Raw genomic sequence first — 22,660 nt, 5'->3', positions numbered from 1 at the left:
CTTTTTGCTAATGGATCTCTATGTTCTAATTGATATTTAATTTCTTCCCATATTTTGATTGGGTGTTTATCTTTCACATGTGGTAAACTGCTCTTCTTGACCTTGGCCGGTTTTACTTTTGTTGGTCTTTTTCTTACAGAGCGTTCCTCACTGAAGGAGGCCTTAAACCCCTTTTCTTGTTTTTTTTCAACCCTGCATTACTGAGAATCAAGTGGCTCACTTGTTGACTAGCTTTTCCAGTTGATCTAGGGCAGCAAATGGGGGCAGTTTTGCCCCCAGGGAACAGTTGGCAATGTCTGAGACATTCTTATCACAACTGAGGGCAGGCGGTATGTGTAGTGGGTGGAGCCCACCACTGCCCCTGTGACACAGGCATCCAGCTCCACGCATCAGCAGTGCCGGGCGAGGCAGAGAGGCCCTTCTCTCGGGTCACATTTTACCCCCTTCGGTTAAACAGAAAAACTATCAGGAGCTGAGAGTGGACTTGATTATTTCGCTGCCCTTGTCTTCTGCCGCACGCAAGTGCTGCTGATTAAATTACCCTGGAATCCCATAGGACGTGCTGCTTCCTCCTTGGTCTCTACCAGCCCGGTGCTGCCTCCAGGAATGGCATTGTTACTCTGTGGCGGCATCCCTCGCGCGCTGTCACAATCCAGGTGCAGACACCTCCTGTGGGCAGAATGACCAGGTTTACAGAGAGCCCCCCCCCACCCCCCGGCCGCAGATCTGCCCTCCCCATCCCCCTACAGTGGCTCTTTGCAAGGAGGGCCTTTGGGGGTGGGGCGAGGGGAAATGAGTCACTACAGATTCCATTCGGAAAACTGGTCATTGTACTCTAAAAAGGTACCACATAAGTAAGTAGTAATAATTAAAAGAAAAAAGAATCTGGTGGGATTGTGAGAGTTCTTTCCTACACAGCACTTTTCCTGACTCTGTGGCATCAGTGCATTGCCTTCCGGGCCCTTTGCCTTTGTGGACTCTTGTTGCATAGTGTGTTGTCATGGTGTGAGGACAGTTTTGGGTACCAGGATCCCCGTTTTCGCTCAGTCACATGTCTGCAACATTCAGCGTCCAGTCAGCTTACACAGACATGAAGAGGAACAGGTGGCCCCCGAGGGCCTGAGTGGGGAACAACAGCGGTTGTGTTTGTGTGGCCAACTACGTGTCCCGGCAGCCCCTCGCCACGTACCTTCAATTGTACAACTCGATTCATGTCTGCTGTTAGAGCTGAACTGCTGGACTTTTTAAAAATAGAAGTACAGCCTTTAATATTATAATAAACAAAACAACTGGCCAGTTACAACCAGCGGGCCCTGCAGTCAGTCAAATGTTTGGATAGGGGTCCAGCTGTATTGTTTCTCAGGACTGTACAGTCTGTGGGCTCAGAGGAACCAAAACATATCACTGCTAGAAATGCATTTTATTTCTAAGAGGGTACTTTCCAAGTTTTTGGTAGGGTCAGTAGTTCCTCAGGTCTTTGGACTTTCTAAATTCATACATTTTTTTATGCAGCATAGAGTAGGCAAGCTCTCATCAGCTTACATCCGGTTATCAAAATCAGAAGTGTTTGCTAAATGAGAAAAAGTGGTGTTGGCTATCAGTTAAATTCAAGATTTCAGACTATGTTGGTCACATGTCACTATTACTGAGGGAGGAGTGTGTGTGTTTATAAGTGTAACAGCAAAATGAAGTCTCTGAGTAGCATCCTAATTTTACTGATGAGAGCACAGGCATTAATGACCTTGAGTAAATTAACCTCTTCTGGCTTTGGTTTCCTCATTTGTCAGAGGAGGGTGATTGCTAAGGTATCTTGCAGATCCAAAATTCTGATTTTTGTGCCAAAGATCCTGCCACGTGTTAAAGCAAGACCAGAGCCCAGCGACTTGGTCCTTGGCTTTGATTTTCACTGGGTAAGTGGAGACCAGTTATCTGGAGCCTGTTTTCTTCAAATCAGGGCTTCCCTTTCTCTCTTGAAGATTTCAACTGGGGCTCACCACTTTTTGCCTTTTTCTCCTCAGATTTTCAATAGAGACCATATTCGTCTCTGCTGGGACCAACTTATTATGTATTGCTGCTCTGCACCTGTGAAGACAGCTGCTGTGTTTTCCATCATAAAAACAGCTGCCTTTTGGCAGGGAAGCCCAGAATGTGCTATGTAGCTATACCTTAATACAGTGCTAAATTATTTAGGCATGCTTAACCTGAGATGCTCAGAGCATCTTGGAATTCCTATTAAGGGCTTCTGTAGTCATCGCTCAGTAAAAGGTTTCCCTTTCATTTCTTTCGTGATTACTAGGCAGAAACCTGAAAATGTAGGGAATTACATTTTAAAATATAGAAAATTACAAAGATACTAAATTGTGGCACAATAGTCAGATCCCCAGCCCCCAAATATAACCACTAATTAAAGTTTTTATGTAAAGTTATCTTTTTTCGTACATGAATGTGTATTTTGTGTTAGTACATAAATAAAGGTAGAATCCTGCTGTACATAATATTTTAAAAGTTCTTGTTGTGTTGGCTTAACCTAACTATAGCTAATTGATTTACGGAGTGGGAAAAGTACACATTTTATTTTTTTAATTTTTATTTATTTTTAAATTTTTATTTATTTATTTTTTTAAAAGTACACATTTTAATTGTATAATCTGGCCTCTAAAATAAAGCCAGGGTAGGATTGAAAGCCCTTTTGGAAATGCATACAAGTTTGTCATTGCATTTCTGCATCCCTTTTCTATCTGATTTTTACACAGTGGGGAGACAAGTCTTTGTGTTCTTCACAAACAAGTTACAGACATTCTATTTCAGCCAGAGTTGACCTGCAGGAAATGTGCTGAGGTCAAAGCCTGTCACGGCAGAATCCCACTTTCCTGAGAGAGCTAAGAGAAAAAGATGGGGGGGAGCCCCACTCCAGATCTCTGAAGTATGTCATTCATTTCAGTGAATCACTACAGAATTAAAAAAACAAAAAAATATATAAAATGCCTGGGAAGGACACATGGGGACCGTCTTTCTGGATGTCTAGTTTGGGGAAAGGATGAGCTGAGCTCAAAGCAGCCAAGTTTCCCCAAAAGCCAACTCTGCTTTGTCAAGTTTGTGGCGCATGTGATGGTTTTTGAGGGCAGGAGGGATGTCGTTTTCTAAAGATGTTCCCAGGTGTTCTGTGGGCTGCTATTTGGAGCTGGAATCTTTTCTGCTCACCTCCATAGTCCCAGAGGCCTAGAGTTCCCCCCCCACCCCGCCCCCCGCACATGCTGGACTCAGTTTCTCTCTGGAGGTTTTTGTCTGGGCAGCAATCCAGGTCGTGCTCCGAGAGCTCAGGCCCTGACACCCGTGCCCCTCCTGAGCTTTGCCTGTAGCCTGCTGAGTGCCAGCTTGGAGGCCTGAGATAAATAGTCTTGCAGCTGCTTAGCCGTCAGCCGGGCTCATTTATTTGACACAAATAAGCTCATTGACCTGATTTAGCGCAGGGAGGAACTACGGAGTCAAGTCCAGTATGATCTTAAAGCCCTGTCTTTTCACCGCAGCCTTTTCAGACCTTCAAGGATGGCCACTGAATTAAACCATGGTCGTGGGCACTCTTTCAAGGAAAGAAGGAGGAAGAGAGTTAGATGGGAGGAAGAGGAAGGGGAGAGGAGAGAAGACGGAGGTGCCAGGGGCACAAAGAGCAGTTGCTGTCTGTGCCACTTGGTGGCACCAATTCCTTAGGTTTTCTGTCCTCAGCATAGTCCTTGTTGGGAGACTGTGGGACCTGTGCCTGAGTGGGTTCCCTCTCCTTAAGACAATGAAGGACCATCTGGTAGTGACGACAAACCAAGACTCTTTCCAGGGCCCGTCGATTTTGTGCACAGGGACTCAGGGGAGTATCCATTGCAAGGAGAAGGAAATAGATCTGCTGCTGGTGCCCTCGAAGACACCAGGCTTAACTCGGTGCCCGTGACTGCCCCCTTCTTCCTCCTCTCCCGTTCACCGAGGCAAAATGTACAATAGTCTCTTGACCATTCCTGCCCAGACAAAAAACATTTGCACCATCACTTTCACACGGCACTGTCTTCTGAGGCTGGTATTCTTTCTCATCTTCATTTTAAGAACAAGGCTCTGATGCTCAGGTTAAATTTTGCTCCAGGTTATACTGTTAGATGCCAACTTCAGAGCCCTGGAAGGTGCATGCGGGCCCAGCCTAGGAACACTGTGATAGCAGCGACTGTCTTCCTATCATTTCTGGCGCTAAAGGCCTCTTATTTAATCCTAACAACCACGCTTATGTGATAGTAGGTCTTTTTATCCTCATTCTAAAGAAACGAACTTGGATTAATTTCTTCGCGTAGGGGAACACTGTCTTAGTGGTTTAAACCAGGATAGTGACGGAACCCAGATCTTTTTTTGCTCTTGGACCTGGACTTTTAGCCCCTGTGATGTAGTGCCATACTGGGCTCTTGAGCGGTGAGAAGGAGGTCCTAGGTGGAGGAGGGGTTACTTGCTCTGAAGCTTGCTGTTTGACCTTGGGTTTGGATCATCCTTGATTTAAGCAGAATGTTTCACCTCGCTGCTAGTCCTGCCAGGAAGGGTTTTTGAATAATGCATTGAAAGGGGGTCTTAGCCTTTCAGCACAACCCAGGTGAGAGGGCTCTATCTTAACATTCTTTTTCCCACTGAGCAGAGTCCTTATAATGGGCTGAATTGTCTCCTTCCAAAATCCGTATGCTGAATTCCCAACCCCAGTCCATCAGAATGTAACCTATTTAGAGAAAAGGCCTTTGAAGAGGTGATTAAGTTAAAGTGAAGCTGTGAGGGTGGCTTCTAATCTAATAGTACTGTGCCCTTCTAAGAAGAGGGAGAGACACCAGGGCTTCAGGAAGGCAGCCGTCTGCAAGCCAAGGAGGGCCTCAGGAGAAACAAACCTACTGACACCTTCATCTCGGACTTCCAGCCTCCAGAACTGCGAGAGAATAAGTTGCCATTTAAGCTCCCCAGTCTGTGGTATTTTGTTATGACAGCCTCACTGACTGATAAAATCCTTGAAGGAAATGATGCTGAGTTCTACGCAAACCCGAAGGACAGCACGGGGTAGGGAGCAACACTGAGCTGCGTTGCTGAAGCCATCTTGGCTCCAATGTGTCTCTTCTTTTCTGGGCCTGTTTGCCCATCTGTGAAAGTGTACAGGGGAGCACGTATGAGGGTCCTTCCAGCCCTGGCATTCCAGGATTCTAGTTGGTAGCTTCAAGACCTGGAAAGTCCTGCTTTAAACCTGTGGTGTTTAACTGCAGGGAGATTTTGCCCCCCAGGGGACATAAGCCAATGTGTGAAGACAGTTTTTTTTTTTTTTTTTTTTGTGAAGACAGTTTTGATTGTCACGAAGTGTGTGTATAGAAGTACTGTGGGCCTCTAATTGAGGCACAGCCCCCACTGTGTTTTGAAGTGGAGAAACCCTGGGTTAAACTTCGTTGCCCCTTGAATGGTGATGATGTGGAATTGCCAGCCCCAGTCATTCATTCAGCACGTATTTACCTGGCATTTACTGTGTGCTTAGCTCTGTGCTAGGGAGTACAGAGAACTGGAAGACAGTCTTCTGGAATTTAAAATCGAGTTGATCCTGAGCCTCTGGTTTTGGGAACATAGTACCTAAACATTCTTAGGTGTCGATGCTACTGTCCGCCTTAGGATAAACTGTCACTTTGGGTTTCCAGAGAAAGTCTTTTATGCTTGGACATCCAGGAACCATTTATTTAGTCCCACCTCATTCATAGACCTACACTAGTATAGCTTGTTTCTTTTCAAAAAGGATTTGAGGAAACTCTATGTATTTGTATGTAGTACTGATTAGTAAAGCAAATTAAATTATAACCAGTTTAAAATAGAATGCCGACATGCAGTTGTGAGACAGCAACACAGTTGATGCATATACACTATATGCATTTTTCTAATTTTTCCGAATTATAAAGTGACATGTTGCATTATAGAAAATTAGAGAAGAGAATAAAAGCTTTCATAATCCTTCCATTTGTAGATCACCATTATTTGGTGTGTATCTCTTTTCATATACATGCACAACATATATTAATATATTTAACAAAAAAGAAAATTGTGATCCTATTTTACCATTTTGTAACCAAATGAATGACCCTCTAATGGGGCTTTGACATCTGATTTGGTGATCACAAGGCAGAGAAAGTGGCCTGCATGCCAGGCTGGCTGTGGAGTTACAGAACCAAGGTCACTGCCCACCAAGAATGCATTGATCCAGGGAGGTGGGTGAAGGCCCACATTTCATTTCACAATTCCAGGGGGCATCATTCATTTGGTAACAAAGAGAATGGTGTGTTCCACGCCACCCCTTGCCCCTCCCCCTTTGTGTGACCCAGCAGCCCTGGAACTCTATTTTTGGTAGCAGCTTTGTTGAGAATACAATTCACTTACCATGCAGTTCACCATCTAAAGTGTACAATTCAGTGATTTTAGTATATCCACAGAATTGTGCAGCCATCACCACAATCAATTTTAGAACATTTTCATCACCCCAGAAGGAAGTCCCATACCCGTTAGCTATTGCCTTCCCATTTCCTCCCAGTCCTTCCAGCCCTAGATGACCACTAATCTACCTTCTGTCTGTAGATTTGCCTATTCTGGACATTTCATATAAATGTAATCATACAATATGTGATCTTTTGTGACTGGCTCCTTTCACAAACATGAAAGCACCATGTTTTCATGGTTTGTCCAATTATAGCATGTATCAGTACTTTGTTCTTTTTTAAAAATTTATTTTTTAGTTGAACTATTCATACACCATACAGTTCACCCTTTTTAAGTATACAGTTCAGTAATTTTTCCTATTCACAAAGTTATGCAGACACTACCACTAATTCCAGAACATTTTCATCTCCCCAAAAGAAACCCCATACCTGTTGGCAGTCCACTCCTCATTCTTCCTCCCTGCCAGCCTGTGGCAACAATTAATTTACCTTCTGTCTCTACGGATAGACCTATTATGGATATTTCATATAAATAGAATCATACAGTATGTAGTCTCTTGTTACTAACTTCATTCACTTAGCATGTTTTCAGAGCTCACTTATGTTGTAGCATGTCTCAGTACTTCATTCCTTTTTATGGCTAAAGAGTATACCATCATATGAATAGACCACATTTGCTTATCCATTCATCAGTTGATGGGCATTTGGGTTGTTTCCACTTTCTGGTTATTGTGGATAACGTTGCTGTGAACATTTGTGTATAAGTTTTGTGCGGACATATACTTTCTGTTCTAGGCATATACCTAGAAGTGGAATTACTGGGTTATATGGTAACTGTATGTTTCATCTTTTGAGGAACTGCCAGACTGTTTTCCAAAGCAATTGTACCATTTCACATTCCCACCAGCAGTGTATGAGGATTCCAGTTACTCCACGTCCTTGCTAAGACTTGTCATTGTCTGTCCTTTTGATTGCAGCCATCCTAGTGATGATGAAGTGGTATCTCACTGTGGCTTTTGACTTAGCATATCCCTGATGCCTAATGATGTTGAACATCTCTTCATTTACTTAGTGGCCACATGGACATCTTCTTTAGAGAGATGTCTATCCTAATTCTTTGCCCATTTTAAAATTGGGTTGTCTTTTTATTCTTGAATTGTTCAAGTTCTTTATATATTTTGGATATGAGCCCCTTATCAGGTTCATGATTTGCAAACATTTCTCCCATTCTGTGCATTGACATTTCACTTTCTTGATGGTGTTCTTTAAAGCATAAAAGTTGTAATTTTGATGAAGTTCAATTTAACTAGTTTTTCTTTGGTTGCTTGTGCTTTTGGTGTCATGTCTAATACCACTTGATTTTTAATGAATGATAATATTCCTTGGAATAGATGTAACATAAAGGGATAATTATTTGATGCTAACTTGCATAATGTTTTAATGCCCTTATCCCTACCTCCACCCCCAGTAACTTTATTCTGGTGATATCTGGAGTTAGACCTCAAGCCATTTGCAAATTCCGTCAGATCCCTGTAGCCTTTGTAAACACATCATTGTTCCTCATGTCTCTTTTTCTCCCCTGGAATGTGCTTAGCGATGCCCAGACCTCTGCAGTGCAATTGACAAGGTGCACAAGTCTCCAAGTAGCACAACTTCAGGTGCCCTTTGTCCCTGTGATTCCATCGCCAACGTTGCACTAATGCAACCTTGTGGGACCACGTCGCCATCTTCTGGCAAAGATGGGAAAGTGCAATGCCAGGAACTTGAACGTTCTGTGGAAGGTCTTTTCCTTTTTTCCCTTCTCCGTGGTAGATTGTCAGGTACCAACTAATTGTTTTCATTCTGACCTGCTTTTGTTGCTTTAAAAGGTTTTTCCACCTTTGGAGGTAGCGTTTAAAGATTCAACCACTTATGAAAACCAAATCTGTTTTCTATAAGGCAGGGAAGCTTGTGTGTTTCTCATTCTACAGGCAGTTCCCGGTGTGTGAAACATTTCATCATTGAGTAGAAAGCAATACTTTACCTTAGGTGGGGAAAGGAAAATGAATGCAAGTAATTTCTCTTGTCATATGGGTCTGATTATCATATTTGTTGAGTCCCTGATAGTCTAGGACTCTCAAGTGTATCATTATACCTTCTCCCAGCCCTCCCAGGTATACCCAGGTGTATGTATTGTCCCTACTTTGCTGATGAGAGTGAGGCCTTGGAAAGATAAATGACTGACCTTTGTTTTCTAGGACAGAATGGGCAAAAACTTTTTTTTTAATGAATGATAGAATGGTCAGGAGGTGAAATCATTAGTATCCAGTATAATGCCTTATACTGTATTTTAATAGGTCTTTATTGAATGAATGAAAAAAGTAAATTCTGTGCCCTGACTCCTGAGCTACTTTCTTTTCACCGCATCCAGCTGCTTCTCCTGTCGTAAATGCCTCGTCATTTCAACAAATATTTGCAGTGTTGTTCAATGAGAGAACAGGTGTTTATAACTTCCAACCTTTAATAAAAGGAGTAAAAATGTGATTTTTTAAAAAATGTGCAGAAAAACACACAGATATTCATACCAGTGTTGTTCACAACAGCCAAAAAGTGGAAATAATCCAAATGCCTGTCAGAAGATGAATGGGTAAACAAAAATGTGGACTATCCATACGATGGAATATGATTCAGCCAGAAAGGAATGAGGTCCTGACACAAGCTACAGCATGGACGGCCCTTGAAAACATGATGCTGAGTGAAAGAAGCCAGTCCCCAAAGACCACATGTTGTATAATTCCAGTGCAACACATGTTGGGGTGGCTGCACAACTCTGAATATACTAAGGATACACTTGAAATAGGTGTGCATTTTATATTTATATTATGTCCCAATAAAGCTGTTTCTAAAATGTGTACAAGAAGCTTTGCAAAGGGCTGGTGTGGGTGTTGGGGAGAGGTGTTGTGCTTGGGACCCCCACGGAAGAAGTGGAACCCAGAGTGGAGAGCCAGGCTCAGCCAGAAGGACCTGAGCTTAAACTCCAATTCTGCCCCTGACAAGTAGCGTCATTTTACCCTAATACTTAGTTGCTCTGGAGTTTGGTTTTCTTATTTGTAAGACAGGCATGACAGTACCCTCCTCACAGGCTCTTTTTGGCTTAAATAGATTATGTATGTAAAGTTTCTTGCACATGCCGCGTTCAGCAAATATTCATTTCCGTCTTCCAACCCTGAATTGCTATGATTCTGTGACTTTCAGGCTGTGAACGGGCTGTTAAGCCCTTTTACCTTCAGAAGCTTCTAGTGGGCAGTGCAGCTGAGTGGATCCAAAATGTGAAATGAGGGGTTTGGACTAAGCTAAAAGCCTGGCCACTTGCAGGAGTCTGTGGTTTCCTTGTTTAGATGCCCTAAGTTAGCGGTCTGCTTGAGCCCTCTGTGGTCTACACTGCAGGACCCCAGTCCTGCCCATGGCGGTTTGTGCGTCTGTGGGACGCACATGCATTGTCCTCTGATTCTGAAAGGCCTGTGCAGCATCTGTAGGCAGGGCCCTTCTCCTGTCTGCTGGACACCCCCAGCTCTGCCTCCCCAGTTCCTTCTTCAAGGGGTCGATTGGCAGAGGGGCCTTGTTGTAAGGGGGACGCTGGGAGTGTTTCCAGCAGCAGAGTTTTTCTTTACCTTCGTAAAGCAGTTTCGTTCTGGATGAATAAGGACCCTTCAAGCTACTCCACACAAAGGCAGATAAGCATGTACCAGTGAGGCTGGGGGAAAAATGGAAGGGGGTGTCTAGAATGTCTCTGCCACCCCCAAGCTGACAAGTCACATCAGTCCTGCTGTCGGACACCTCGGGACCAGAGGAATTGACTTCATTGGTGGCCCCTGACCCCTCCCAACAATCCTAGGCAACCCCGGGACCTGGCGAGCTCCATCCCTGTGCTCTTCCTTGAACTAGAGGCCTCACCCAGTGGGCGGTGCGCAACACAGGGGAGTGAATTCTGAACACGGAATTTTCAGATTGGGTGGTGGGGCCTGGGGAGGGAGGGCTGTTGGGGATGAATTGCAGGGGAAGGCAGGTCCTGTGATTCTTATGAAAATGAAATAAAAGGGAGAAAGAGTCTATTGGGTTTTGACATTTCCTAATTGTCACTTTTACACTGGGGGAGTAAATTCAAATTTCCTTCTTTTTAAAATTACATAACCTTTCTCCTGTCCAAGGACACTTACTCAGAGGCCTTCATTTGGGGTCTTGTGCTAATAACCGTAATGAGACTCTGAGAGGAGAGCTGTGGGGCCAGGACCGGAATGGGGGGGTTTGAATAGGGGGAACACCGGTTAATGGCGGTCGGTCCTCCCTTCTGGCCCTCAGTAGAGGGAGCGTTGTGTGGCAGCACTGACAACGGAGTCTCGAAAGACATAGTGAAACACAGCACAGCATCCCTGCAAAGCAGGTAATGTTTCCCACTTTACACAGGAGGAAACGATCCGTGAGAGGGGATGCAGTTTACCAGGCCCAAGGAGCCAGGAAGTGGGGCTCAGACCCAGCCCTGCATTTTGATGCGATGCAATGGCCTTAGGCAAGAAGTGACTTAAAATGAAGGCCGTCTGTGCTCTTTCCCGGGCCCTCTCTGCCCTTCTGCCAACAGCATGCCCATGTCTAGGCTGAGCCCCTTGTCCTATACAAAGGTTTTCTCCCCACATGGGTGTGCTGGTTCTTGTTTCAGCCTAGAGTGCAGAATCTCAGAAGCCCTATTGATGACATAGACACCTGGAGATGGATGCATGAGATAAGCCTGGTCAGGGCCAGGGGCAGTTTGACCCTCCCAGGTGGAAGATCATGGTCAAGGCAGATGGGAAGTGCAGGAGTCAACACACTTTCTCTGTAAGGGGTCTGAAGGTAAGTATTTCCAGTTTTGAAGTTATACGGGCTCTGTTATAAATGTTTAACTTCGCTGTCGTAGCTTGAGTGCGACCAAAGACACTATGTACACAAATGGGCTTGGCTGTGTTACAGTAAAACTTTATTTACACAGGTCGGGGGCCAGATTCGGCCTGCAGGCTATAGTGTACTGACCTCTGGCTTAGCGAACCAGTCTTAATTGGTCAAACTCCCTTCTTAGTGTTGTCCTTTATTTAGAGACAAAGTGCTAGAAAAGATGGAGTCTTTTCAGTGGTCCCTAGAAGGTTGCTAACAACCATGAAAGGCCACCTTCGGAGAAAGACCTCCACCAAGTGAAAGCAACAGGAGTTCAGAGCTTTTACCCTCCAGCAGATGCTCAGAAATGAAGATTCTACTTTCTTCCCATTGTCCCTCAACGGAAGGCTGGGTGTTTTAATTAGCTAATGTTGGCAAATTGCTTTGAAGAAGATTGTAAAACGTTCGTGCTACAAGTGCCAAGAATCCTAATTAGCTTTCCTTAAAGATACCACCTGGAAGTGTGATAGCTTGTTGCTAGAGGTCCAAGCGGACCCAAAACCGGTTTTTAAGCAAACACAACTGAATACAATCGGATCTCTACATTGACGTCACATTTTCTTCCTTCTGCCGAATCTGATTCCAAGCAGCTGGGATATTAAACCATGAAAGTCTGCTAGCGACAGGGGCATGAAACAAATTAACCCATCCATTTGTTGCCGCCGATGTTGCCTTTTGGATTTTTAGCTTGTGCGTTGGAGGCCCTGCCCTGGCGTGTCAAGGTTACAGGGAGGAGGAGGCTGGCAGCCACTTAGTCATACAGCAGGGCTGGCTCCCAGGTCCCCCAGTCTGAGAGAGACATGTATATGCTGTCGCTCTTAACAGCTGGATAATGAATTTGCTCTCCAACACTCTTGTTTCATGTGGTGGCAGCGGCGACAGCAGCAGCATCTGATCTGTGTCACCATCAGAAGCAAGTGAGATGTAGTTAATATGGACCTTAGCCACTGACATGCATTGATTCGGAATCTCCAGGCTCTGATGAAGTCCTGCTAAATTGGTGGGGCCGGGCCCTGTGTGAGAGGATGTGGCAGGGGGCAGGGATGGGGAGGGATTCCTCAGCCTCACCACTGTTGACATTTGGGGCCAGATGATTCTTTGAGGTGGGAGGTGGGGAGGCTCTGCTGTGCACTATAGGACGCTGAGTAGCATCCGTGGTCTCTACCCACTAGGTGCCAGTAGCAGCCCTCATTCCCAGTGGTGACAGCCCACAATGTCTCCAGACACGGCCTAATGTTCCCTGGAGGGGACAGTCATCCTAGTTGAGAAACACTGGATTAAGGGGAGGAGGGGGGCATGGAGTCATGTTTTCCAGGGATGCACTTGGACCAGGGACCTAGTGGAAAGTGGGCTCCAAGCATCACTCTTGACTCCTCTGTCACACCCTCATCCAATCCATGAGCAAGTCCCAAAGGCTCTACCTTGACGGCGTGTTCTGCACCAGACCACTTCTTGCCACCCCGCCTCTCCTGCTCTTGTTCAAGCCCCTGCGTTTCTGGCCTAGATGATGCTAGCAGCCTCCCAGCTGGTCCTTCTGTGCCCCTTTGCTCCCCATAGGCAGAGGGACTCTCCGGAAAGGTAAGCAAGAGCGTCTCAGCATCTTGCCAGGAACCCCCAGGCTCCCTCGCACTTACACTGAAATCCCTAGTCCAACCAGGTGCTGTGCCCTGTGTGCGCCTCCCCTCTGCCCATAGACGTCCTTCACTCCCCTGGGTCTCTGCTCAAATGTCCCTCTCCAGGGGCCTTCCCGCACCCCTATCCTGAAGAGCACATCTCTGTCTTCTCTGCGCTAGGGGTCCTCAGCCTCAACGCTAGTGACATTTGGGGCCAGACGATTCTTTGCAGTGGGGGCTGTCATGGGCATTATAAGATGTTCAACAGCATCCATCTCCCTTCCCCACCAGATGACAGTGGACCCCCCCACCCAATTGTGACAACCAACAATGTCTCCACACATTGCCCACTGTCCCTTAGAGGCAGCATCGCCCTGGTTGAGAATCACTGCTGTCCTGCAAGTGTTTTTCTTCACGGCGCTCTCCGACAGGGCATCCTGTTTGTCTTCTTCACTGGAATGCAAGCTTTAGGAAGACAGGACTTAGATTTTTCCCCTTCTACATTCTCAGGGCATAGAATAGAGCTTGGGACATAGTAGGTGCTCCGTAATTGTGTTGAATGTTATGAACTGCATGCTTCTAAGCAACCTGTGACGTGATGGGGTCATGGATTGGGGCAGGACTGACCGGCAGAGTGTGTCTTACTGGTTATAGACATCGAAATGCTGTGCCTTGGACATCTGCAAGCTCTTTAAAGCACAGAGAAATCTTTGGGAACCCTAAGCCAGGGCTCTGTGGAAGGGCAGCTACAGAGCCCCTCCCTGGAAGCGCTTATTCCGGGGATAAGGTGCATTTTCCAGGGGCACCCAGATGAGCCTGCAGACCACACTTGAAGAGACACTAGGCTCTGTTGAGAGTAAATGGTTTCTGGCCAGCAGACATTTCTCGAACTGAAGGGTTTGTGTGGTCTGGAGAGCCAGCGAACATTCTAGCTTCTGTTCGTGCGTGTGTTGAGGATTTCTTTCCTGGCTACAGGTGGTACCTGGAACTTGGCTGATGAGAGCGATTCTCCTCCTTTCCTTCATCCCCCTCTCTCAGCATCACCAAGACATCCAGATGGATGGCTCTGGTTGGGTGTGGTGAGCCCTACGAACACAGCCATGCATCAGCGTCATGGGGGGGTTGGCCATGTGCAAAGCCACTTCTTCCTCCTTCTGGTGCTACTCTTCTAGCTTCTGGCGTTTGCATGTTATTTCTCCCACCCTCTCTTCATAGCGGAGGGGACATACTGTAAAGTGTAGCAATTATGAGAAATCTGACTTCAAACTGAGACTCCTCCACTGGCCACGTGACTTTGGCAAATGACTTAACTTTTTAAAAACTCGGTTTGCCCATCTCTACAGTGGGGATAATACCCAGTTCTCTGTTTCCTCCTGAGGATGCCATGAAATGAGCAGGGTTCCTCACCTGGCCTGGCCAATGTAAGTCCTCACTGAGGAGTTGCTGTTGTTATTTCCTGCCTACCAGCGGCGCCTTCCTTCAGCCAGCTCAGCCCTCAGCAGGGTTCACCTGCCTCTTCCCTTTTCCTCTCGAATTTGGCTCCTGTTGCCTCTTTGGTGTCATCGTCCCCACTAGCAAGCAGCTTCCCCCTCCTGACTCTCGCCCCCTCTCCCTCCCTTCCCAGCATGCGTATCTCATCACTGTGATTACACCGTATTAGCCACCGTGATTGTTCCATGCCTTGGCACCTCATTACTGAAATAAAGTTAACATTAATGGGAGTCCTGCAGCTAATCCCTCTGCTCACCTCTCCTGAAAATGCATTCCAGTGATTAGCAGGAGAGACACATGCATATATTCATTTTAAAACTGTTCCCCGGCTTCCCCCCTCTCCCTCCACATCTCCTCCTCAGTCACTGCAGAGACGGAGGCCAGGGGGCCTTTTAGCTGCCAATGGGTGGAGGAGGCAGTGAAATCCTTCCGAACTGGGGCAGGCAGGATTTTGGGAGCAGCCAACTTTTCCCCCTAGAAAAGAAACGCATTGGTTTTTTTAGGGTGGGTGCAATTAAAAACAAAACCAACCCACAAACAAAAGGCCTTAGAGTGAAACAGACTGGGGGTGTGTCCTAGTCTTACCACTTTCTCCTAGGAGACCTCTGTAAAATTGGTTTAACCTTCCTGAAGTGCAGTTTCCTCCTCTGGTGAAGGGGAGGATTATGTCAGATGAGGAATGTGGAAGAGCCTAACGCCTCAAGGATCGCTTTCCTCCCCTCCCCTGGCCTGCGAAACCAGAGGTCGGGGGTGTCCACGGGGCTCCTTGAGGCCCCCAGTGTTGGGATGGTGCTGAGCACGATGAAGATGAATTTCCCAGTGACGTATTATTTATAAGAACTTGGGTGAAACTCACTCCATCTTCCTGCCCCCTGCCCCGGGGAATCTGCAAATCCACAGACTGACAAATACCCTCCCTCATGGGGCTCAGGAGCTGGGCTCCTAGGTCCTCTCCTTTCCCGCATTTCCTCTGTCCTGATTAAAACTGGGGCCAGGATGACTCCCCCCGCCCCCGCCGTGCAGCTCCGCCTCGGCAGCAGCCAAGAAAAGGGAGCAGGGGAACAGCAGAGGGAGGCGTGGGGCTGTAATGAGATTCACCGGCGCCCTCACTCACCCTCCGTGTCAAGGAGACATTTTCAAAAAGGTTTGACACAGCATCCTCGCAGAGCCCTTTGCCAAAACGCAAGGTGGAGGCCCCCGGAGTACTTTAAGCCGGCTTCTGTTAACAGAGGGGCCCGTCTGCATATTATAATCACGCCGCTCCAATTCCCCGTTAAGCAGCTGTTCCCACAAAGAGGGACAATAGCTCAGCCCCACCCCTTTGAGAGCTGATTTCAGTCTTGTCTTTGCCGGTGCCAATTCTTTGATCAGTTTTCACTTAGGATCTGGAGGGCATGTTACAAAGTGCTTTGGGATGGCTGCCAACAGGCGCCTCACTGGAGCATGACAGGGGCCCAGAAGTGTCAGCGTTGGGAGAGAGACAGAGCTCACAGGATGCCTTTTAAAAAATAATTATATTTGAATTTTAAAAGCAATCTTCATATATGTTAGTAGATTCATTTATATGGAAAGCTATGCCAGTTCCTCTACCCACCCTTTTAATATTTGATGTTGCATCAGCTTCCTTCACAGTTGGGATGAGCGTTCTCTGGCATCTTGGAGACTTTGGGGACTCCTGGGTTAAAGAAAAAGCAATGAGAGGCTGGATACTGTCATTTCTTTCCCATTCCTCATTGGCTCTCCTTCCTCCCACCCCTCAACCAGATGCTTTGTTTCTAAATTGATTGTAGAGGATCCGAGGGAGCAAGGCAGGAAATGGGGGGGGGGTCCAAAATACACTTGGTTTGTTGGTGGTGGGAGGGTAACAATATCTATCATTTATTTTATTTTTTTATTGTGATAAAATATACCTAATATAGAATTTACCATTTTAACCATTTCTCAATGCACAGTTCAGTGTCACGAAGTACATTCATATCGTTGTGCAGTTTTCACCACCATCCAGCTCCTGAACTCTTTGCATTTTCCCAAACTGAAACTGTACCCATTAAACACTCACTCCCCTCCCCGCCAGGCCTTGGCAACCACCTTTCTACTTTCTGTCTCTATGGCTTTGACTTCTCTAGGTACCTCATGTAAGTGGAATCATGCAATATTTATTCCTTAGTGTCTGATTTCTTTCACTGAGCATATTGTCGTCAAGATTCATCCCTGTTGTGGCAGGTTTCAGAACTTTCTTTTCATAACTGAATAATATTTCATTTCTTTATATACTACATTTGCTTATCCATTCATCAGTTGACGGCCACTTGGGTCGCCTCCCACGTATTGAATCTTACAGTTTCCAGCCGGCCACGTGAGGTGTTTGCCTACCTACAGACATCGAATTTAATTCTCACCAATGCCATTTTATGGTTGAGGAAAGGGAACCTGGAGAGATGAAGGGGCTTGCTTGAGGTGACTTGCTGTTAATTGGTGGGGCTGAGATTTGGTTTGGGGAATGTCTCACTCTAAAACTATAGTTCTCAAACATTCCAGGATTGCTTAGGAGGTTCCTGGGCCCTGTCTTGACCTATTCCGGTTCAGAAAGTCTGCAGTAGGACCCAGGACTTTGTGTCTTAACAGGCACCCTTCTCCAATACAGGTTATCAGAGAACTAGAGTCTGCTTAATATGTGTGAAGTCTAGGGTTTTGACAGCTATCCTATATGACCTTGTTCCTAAGGGAATTGGAGGCAGCTTTCCCCCAAACACTTTAAGATAAACAGACGTGTTCTGCGTAAAGGGAGAGTTGGGAGAGACTTCTGCATGCAGTCCATAAGGCATTCATACACAGGGGCATGTGTGAGGGGCTGCGGTTTGGGCTGCATGGTCACCTCTGAGCTTCCTAGCAGCCCAAGCAAGGAGTAAAACAAGATTAGCCACAAGATGTATCCAGCTCACAACATAAAACATACCACCAGGAGCACAGCTATTGTGTGCATTTGGTCTGAGGGCTCCTCACTGAGAAGACCCCGTGCTGTGATGGAAAATAGTCACAAGCCCCCCTGAATCAGTTTGACAGAACTGTCGTAGGGCTGTGTCTTTAGGGCAAACTGAGGTGCGATGCTAACGAACCCTCCTGGTAGAGACAGACCTAGAGAAGACTGCACTGAGCCATTTCAAACCTGCTTTCTGCAGGGGTGTGATAGAGTTCTTCGTGTTCTAAAACGGATCCCCTGGCTTTTTGTTAGATTGCTGGCCTGCCTCGGCAGCTCCATTCTTTCCAGCTCCTCTCCTGAGCCTGCAGGTCCCCCTGCCCTGGAGAAAAGAGCCCAGCGGGGGGCCTCTGCTGTAATGACTAGGATGCTTGTCTTTAAAGTTTGCAAAGCCCTTGGCCTCCAACCAGTGGCCAGTGTGGCCCTTCTCTCCTTCGGCATGCAAGAAAAGCTGCTGTCTGGTTGAGTGAGCTCTGCTATAAATCAAAGTGTCACCACTTAGCCAGTAGAAGTGATTTAATTAATCCGCTGTGTTGTCCCCTGAGCATCACTCCACCTGACTGCTAATCAACTTCCATCAGCAAGAGGAAAATACAGGCCCTCTTTTACTGAACCGCATTGCATGAGATGAAGGAAGAGAGGGAGGGGGAGAAAAAGTTAATTGCGGCACGGGAGCTCAAACTGTCACAAGAAAAAAGTCTCTCGTCTGGCATCTGCCTCTTAATACACTGTTGTCCCGTCTCGGGTGAGCTGCAGGAAAGGACCACATTTCAGTGATATTAATAGAGACATTATCTATTGTCCATATCTATTTATAAGAAATAATATCTTGCCTGGAAACCCTTGACAGCTGGCATATTGCAAAAAGGAACTGTTCTTTTTATCATGCACCCAATATTTAGACCTTAAAAAAAAAAAACCCACACAAAACCTTCATTGATAATCAGATAAGATTGAAAGTTTATGTATCTATCTCTCGGTCACAGGAACATTTTTGACAGGTGACCACCCCAATTTCTGTCACATTCAGGCGAAATAAATGCAAGGCATTCCTCTGCAATGTAATTACGCAGATCTAGTTAATGCTCTAGTGCTTTGAAGGTGAAACGAGCTTTTGTAATGAGAATTCTAAGCCCAGGATTCTTGAAACCTTTAAGAGCTTTATATCTCAAACCTCATCACTAACGGGAGCTCGCGTGGCTCCATTTTACAGTAGGAGAAACCGAGGCAAACAAGGGTCAGGGAAATTTCCAGAAAGTTGCAGAGCCAATATGAGTGTTCTGAAACTGGGATCCATCCCTTGTTGGGGTGGGGGGAGAGGGGGTGCCTAAGATTCTGTTTTAAAGCATGGGCTTATCTGGAATTGGATTCTTTTCTGATTGCTGAGCACTTACTCGATAAAAAGAAATTTATAAATTCTCTTAAGCAGGATAAAGACCAGAAAATCTTTCATCTGATCCAAAAACTGACATCTTGCATCAATTATGCATAAACCTTGGTTTTTCCCCATCAGAGGACTCCCCTTCCTCCATCCCCCCCCCACTCCCCGCCCCAAGCAAATGTGGAATTCCTGCCCGTGTTTTGTGGGTGAGTCATTGTGTCTTTAAAGGTTAGGGGCAGTGTTTACCTGCTCAGAACACTGTGTTTCAGCAAAGATGTGCTTGGGATCAGAGCCTCTGCTGTACTAAAGTTGATGGATGTGCCATTTAAAAGAAAGAGAGCCCTGGAATCTAATTCCAGTGACTCTGAGTGCCCAGGGCCGTTAAGGACTTCCCTGGGTATCTGCACACGTGACCTCTTTATGTGCATTATCACTGCTGGGCCAGGGCCACCCCTACAATTCTGGATGGGTGACAGGGTGGATGACAAGGGTGCTTCTCCATTATTATTAAGTCAAAATCTGATTAAAATGGATATCTGGGGCAGCTTTAAAGGGAAAGAGCTGCCATAAGAGATGCAGAGGTGTGTGGGGTCCGTCGAATGCTAGAGGGCAGTACAACCTTCTCCCCTACCCTAGGATGTGGCTTCTCTAGGCGGCTTTCCTCTTGCCTGAAGGAAGGCCAGGGCTGCCTGGGCAGAGGAAAGAGGGAGTCACTGGCTTCCACCAGCTAAAGCTCATGGGCACCCAAAGGGCAAGTGCTCCCTCCTTGTAGAGGGCGAGGGCCTGCCCCAGTCTGTTGCTGGGGGTAGTGCAAGGGCTGGGATTGGAGCCCCATGGAGCTGGGTGGCATTCTGACTGAGTGCCCCTCTTTGGACTCAGTTTCCTTATCTGAAGAATGGGAATGCCCATCTCCCAGAAGGGACATCAGGATGAAATGAGATCGTATATACAAACGTCCCCAGCATGGCACTAGGCACATAGGAGCTGCTGGATAAATGCAGCTTCTTTGTCCTCACCTGCACCCTCCTTCCTCCACTCCCCCATTCTCTCATTCCTTTCACCAGCCCTAGAATCTATGCTACAAAGTACTCGATTTGACAGAGGGGACTCAGATCCCAGAGTCACGCAAGGATCCAAATCCTGCCAAGCCTCCCCCCGCGCCCCTGCCCCCCCAGGCAGGCATCAGAGAGTGTCCGCCCCTCAGCTCAGGGCGCTGAGACCCCCCTCTCTCCACCCAGCTCTCTTTTCCTTTCTTGCATTTCTACCACAGCCATTGAACCACACTCCAGGCTGACGCTGGGCATGTGGGAGCCAGCCAGGGACCCTTCATTATGGCTTTGTTTATTTTTATACACAGTTTAGAAACATCTGTTCTGACATTTTCCGGGGTCGAAGACAGGAAGAGAACAAGGTTGATATTTCTCAGGTGCTGGTGCGCTAGTGCATCTGTAATTGGAAAGCAAAATGGTTGGGTTGCTTCTCCATTTGTCATAAACATTTCATTTGAAAGAGAAGGCAGTGTTATGGTGCCCAGGGGTCACATTGTATGCAAACAGGTAAACATTAAAGGGAAGTCTGAGAAGTGAGAAATGGAAAAGCATTAAGAAACCCATGGTAAAGGTCTGTGCAACTTTCTTTGAGACAAAAGACTGGCCATGGGGAGATGACTGCAGCCCTTGTCTGCTTTCTTGAATTGGAAGCCTATTTTCCTTTTCTCAGTTAATCCCCTTCTTAAGATGAACGTGGTAAAGGTGGTGTCCAGAGGTTCACTGAGGGTAGGTGATGAAATGTATTCGTTCAGAAAATATTTACTGAGCACCTACTCTGCCCAGATCTGTACTAAGTGATACATAAGACACCGCTCATGCCCTGGGTAACATAATTATAATACAAAGTGGTGAGTATCACCATGGGCAAGTGAATTAATACTAAGGGAAGTCAGAGAGGGAGTCAGGAAAGGCTTCATGAGAAGTTTGCCAGGCAGAAGAGGAGGAAGGAGATCAGGGGATGGAAGGCAGAGCTTCTACCAAAACCAGAAGCAGTAACAAAAAAAGTGCTAAAGCCATCAAATAGCATCATTCGATTATATACCGAACAGTATGCTAACTGCTTTCTTGTTAAATCCTCCAACGTCCTGCACGGAGTAGGTGGTATTATCCCTGTTTTTCAGATGATGCTGGGGGGAGACTGTATTGCTCAGCAGAGGTTAAGACTAATGTGTGGAGAACTAAGATTTCTCCCCAGCCCTGCCTGTCCCTCGTGCCCGCCATGCTTTCCCCCAGTGCCACACTGCGTGGTATGACTCGAACGTGGAGGATGAAGCTGGAGAGGTTAGGGGGATGGATTGCAAAGGACTTTTCATGCTGTGTTATAGAGTTTGGACTTTTTCCTGTAGGCAGTGGGAAGCCACCACGGGTTTTTAAGTGGATATTGATTCCGTTACCAATGGGAGATGGGATGGGTGAAATACCCTATGCCAGACTCTGCCCAGAACCTTGACCGGCCGTCAGATTCAAGTCCTGCCCATCCAGCTTCTTGCCCAGCCTCCAGGATGGCTGGCTGCTCAGCTGAAAGAACTAGACCATTGGGGAGGACAAGTCTCATAAGTGATGTGAAAAGAGAGCCTTTTTCTGTTCTTTATCTTTTTTGGCTTGGGTATGTCTTTTTGTTCTTTGCTATAAAGCTCACATAGGCATCTGAGATTAAAAAATATAATGATGTGGTATAAAAAGAGAAATAAAAGTAAAAGTCGTCTTCCAGCTCATCTCATTCCCCAGATGTAAGCACTGTTAACAATTTCTTGTATAGCTTTCCTGAAATTTTCTATTCAGGTATAAGGATATGTATTTACATGTAACCTTTTTTAATTTTTAATTTTGTCTATTTCTGAACAGCTAATACATGTACATGGGTCAACATTAAAAAGGGTTTTACTGTGAAAAGTCCCTCTCCCACTGCTGTCCCCCGTTTCTCTGTTTTCTTCCAATGTCACCATCTTCTTGCGTTTACGCATGTGCAAGCTCATACTTCGCACATGTGATGTCTGCTTTTCCCGTAAGTACAAAAGCTACGAAGAGTGCTATCTGCACCGTTCTATCTCTTGCTCTTTCGCTTCATGGTAATTAAAAAAATTCCAGTATTTAGATAGTGCTTACCAACTGCCCCAAATTCATCTAAGTGCTTCATGTATGATCCCACTGAATCCTTTGACAGGGGCAAGTGCTTATAGTCCCCATTCACTTGGAGGAAACTGGGGCACAGAGAGATTGAGTGACTCACCCAGGGTCATTCAGTTAGTAAATTAGCCCTGACTGTTGGGCTGGAATTGAAATAATGCAAGAGAGGCGATACCACTGGTAGTCAGGGCCAGTCTGAAGGTGTTCGAGTCTTGCTTTTTTGGGGATATCAGCATACCTTGGAGATCTTTCCAGATCAACACGTATAGACTTAGTTATTTTACATGGCTGGATGCTTAACTTCAGTTACTTCATCATTTGCCTGTTGATAGATGTTTGGGTTTTGTCTAATGTTCACCTACAGATAGTGCTGCTGCTGGAACTTCCTTGTATGTACACCTTGCAGTGCTAGAGCCAATGTACTGTAGAATAAATTACTAAAGTGGGCTTGCTAGTCACCAGGCATGCACACTTTACATTTCAGAGATATTGTTAAATTGTGCTCCAAATATCTGCACCGGTTTACTCTCCCCAAGAATGTGTGAAAGTACCAGCCCCATATCCTCACCCTCCCTGGGCGTTATCAACCTGTTTCATCTTTGACA

General features: G+C 46.2%; 1 protein-coding gene across 1 annotated transcript in view; it reads left to right on the top strand.

The window, feature by feature from the left end:
- SPRING1 (SREBF pathway regulator in golgi 1) overlaps nucleotides 1–22,660 on the top strand; it is a 127,846-nt gene that overhangs the window by 20,419 nt on the left and 84,767 nt on the right. The window contains exon 5 of the transcript XR_009534931.1: nucleotides 11,167–11,339. The gene's annotated coding sequence lies outside the window, so the exon portion shown is untranslated. The remainder of the gene's footprint in view (nucleotides 1–11,166; nucleotides 11,340–22,660) is intronic.

This window comes from Lagenorhynchus albirostris, chromosome 14 (assembly GCF_949774975.1).
Source record: "Lagenorhynchus albirostris chromosome 14, mLagAlb1.1, whole genome shotgun sequence".
NCBI classification, from domain to species: Eukaryota; Metazoa; Chordata; class Mammalia; order Artiodactyla; family Delphinidae; genus Lagenorhynchus; species Lagenorhynchus albirostris.
The sequence above is the reverse complement of the archived record's forward strand: the minus strand, read 5'-3'. Positions and strand labels throughout refer to the sequence as shown.